A 3420-nucleotide genomic window follows, 5' to 3' on the forward strand; every position below is an offset into this window, starting at 1 on the left:
GTAACCTTTGTACATTTTGTAAATAAAGACAATCTGTTATAATTTGCTTTGTTTTTTTTGGTCATTTTTGGTAAAGAAAGAAAAGAAATAAATTAAGCTGCAGGGGGGTAACTTAAACGAATAAAAAACAACAACATTGTTGCCTTATTAGGTTCAATGCATCTGCTGTAGAGCCTACATGTCTTTTTACAGGAGGGACCCCCAGATGACTTGTGGCGACCCAACACCTTTACGAGGCTGGCACCATTGCATATGAATTACAATATCATAGTATTTAAATCATTCCCTGAGCCTTTGTACTTTGAGGATGGAGCTCCTAGATGAGACCTTTATGATGATAGATTGCAGAATAATCTCCTTTTAGAGGACAAGTGGACCCAAATCATAACAGAGGTACTGCACTAATGGTCATTAGTTCAGTATTTTAACTACTAAACTACCACTGCCCATGTACTAGTTTTACAAGAATGATTTATTAGTCATAGAATAGAATCGAATAGAATAGAAACTATTTGTCAGTGTACATAGTACTGTACACCATATACTGTGCAGTACTTCTCAACATAAATGTATCATATAACAAGAAAAACAACACATGGCAACACACAGACATAATACATGCAGTCAATAATAGCAGCATATAAAGATTTGAGGTGCCACGTGGCAAAAATTAGGTGCAAAAATGTGTCGGCTCTTAAAAGTTTGAGTGGGGGTGTACAGAGGGAGTGATGGAGGTCACAGCTCTGGGGAAGAAGCTGTTCCTCAGCCTGCTAGTCTGAGATTTATTGTTCTGTATCTCTGTCCTGAAGGCAGAAGGACAAACAGTCCATGTCCTGGGATCACTTCTTGTGCCATCTTGATCCTAGGTTGAAGGTAATTGTGCCTAATGAGCATTTTTACACATGCCACTGAGCTGGGTGGCACATAACTGCTTAACAGTAGCTTGAAATGCAGATATATGAAAGCAGCTGGACTCCAAACTGGTACAGTAGACTTTTTAGAAATCCAGGTGTCTGTCAATTAAATAGCCGTAGATGCTAACATGACAAAACAGCCAACCAAACAAAGCTATAATAAAGTTTATTACCTGTATATTTAATTAGAAATTTATCCAAGTCATATGAATAGCTGTGCAAATCTAAGACCAGAGTTTTACAGAATAATATTTGCACTAAGTTCATGAAAGGAAGACCAGTGATAAGGATAACTTTGTGTCGCTCCTTCTGGTACAGCAGTGCTAGATGAAGGTTGTGCATACACCTGGATCTATTACAGTAACAACATGATCTAGGCCCTTTGTGGGAGATGATTATACTCCATCGATTTACAAAGGAAAGAATATCATTTTGCTGGTCTTGGCAAAAAGCTCAAATGTCAGCCTTTTTCAGAATGCCAGCGTTCCCTTGTTCGTAGATGAATGAGGAGAAAGTCACCTTTTGTCTTCAGTTAAATATTCCTGCATAAATACAAAGGGGCATAATGCCATCCTGATAAAAAGAAAGCCTGATTTATCCTGATTTATCCTGTCGTGTGTAGATAAAACCCGCAGATAAATGCCAGGTTGGCCTTTTCATTTTTGTTCGCGTTTATTCTTTAATATTTTTTTCACTGAGAGTTTAGAAGACGTTGTGCTGGTATTATGTATATGACAACTGTCTGCAGCACATAACAAGCATATCAAGAAAAAAAACACAGCATGGATGCTTTGAGGAACTGAACAATGCAAATTAATAATTCATGTCTGTGTAGCACATTGTGAAACTGGGTTTGAACCTTGCCTCAGATCAATGTCAGATAGGATTTTGGCATGCTTGTAACATATCCTTAGACTTCCCTATATACGTTTCCTTGCATTTATATACTTTTTGCATTTATAATCATCAATCATTTAGATCTTTAACTCCTGCCATTATGACACCAGCTTTACAAGTTGCTTCAAATAATCATTCATAAAAAAACATACATAATTCATTTAGAAATCTGGCCTGAATCATAGACAGTTTAGGAAAGGGGTACATTCAGCACAGTTTAATAATTTGGATTAATTATGCAATGACAATGTTAAGTAGCTGTCTTAAAAAAGATAAGTCACCAAACTATGCTGGACACTTGTCCTATATGACTGAAGTTGTGCAAGTCTACTTTAGTACGATGCCAGTAATACTTGTGGAGTGTAATGGTTCTCTATTAGAAGGGAAGTTTCAGGCCAGGTATTAATACCTCCTCCGCTGTTCCTGACAGTGAAATATAATGGGTGTCTTTGAAGGCTTGGGTGAAAGGGACAGCAGGACTCTGCGGACATTGAATCAATTAGCTTTTGACCAACCTATACACACACATGCACACACTTCTCTAAGACTGTGTCTTTTTCTTTCTTCCCCTGGGTCTATTCAGTAGCTTGTGATCATTTAGATTTGACATGCATTGTGGCTGAGCTTGTCTTTCTCTTTTGCTCTCTCTCGCTTTTGCTACTGTCTGTCATTAATTTCCAGGCTTTACAATTTGCCAAAAAGAAAGAAAGGAGAATGAGGGACGGATGGATGGATAAGAGCTCAGTGTCCTTTTGAAAGGGTTTGTTATTGCACAAAAAAACAGCCGCCCAATAATTTTTCGTCAATGTTTAACTCTAAAAGCCTTTCCCCGTCAGCTTTTGAAAAGAAGAGCAATAAAGCCCTATTGAAAAGCACTGAATAAAAACAGTCCTCTGGGGCTTTGACCAAAGGGCTTCTTTTCCTCTGCCTCCAATCAAATAGGAACTGAAATGAATTAGAGTTTTCTTATGAAAATAGCCTTTGTTGGCGAGGATGCCAGTAATTCATAAACAATAAGCAGTGTCATTGTGTGCATAGTAATATATTCATGCTGGGGAAAGGCTAGAAGGCAGTACTATAGCTGTGTGCATGAAGAGAGGGATGGGTTGCTCCTGGACTCTTTATAACCAGCCTGCTCAGTGAGAGCTTCTTTTTACTTGTAAGCTCTCGCAAGCTCTCAATTCTCAACATTTTTACACTGTAAGTTTTCTTTTTATTAGTTTCTACTTTCGGATTCTACATTACATGCTTCCAAGATTAATGTTGTTTATTCCAGCTATGTACTGAATGTTATCTGGATCTTGCTTTTCAATCTCTCAAGTCAGGATTAGTTCTTCACCTTAAAGGAACTTGGACAGTGCTGGATTTCTTTCTTGGACTCACTCTTGAAGCTCCACCTGCATTCCCAAGGGAAACTACTGGACTAACAGGATTGTGGGAGTGGAAAGTGCAATGCTAGATTCCTGTCATCACAAAGCAAGTGGAGCTGAGGAAAAGGAATGGTTTAAAAGGAATCTACACATTTTATACATTTGTGAAGCTGGAATACACACTTCATTTAAGGAACTGTATCATTTATTACATCATGTTGCAGAGCATGAAGGAACTT

The sequence above is a fragment of the Trichomycterus rosablanca genome, chromosome 12 (genome assembly GCF_030014385.1).
Source record: "Trichomycterus rosablanca isolate fTriRos1 chromosome 12, fTriRos1.hap1, whole genome shotgun sequence".
Classification (NCBI taxonomy): domain Eukaryota; kingdom Metazoa; phylum Chordata; class Actinopteri; order Siluriformes; family Trichomycteridae; genus Trichomycterus; species Trichomycterus rosablanca.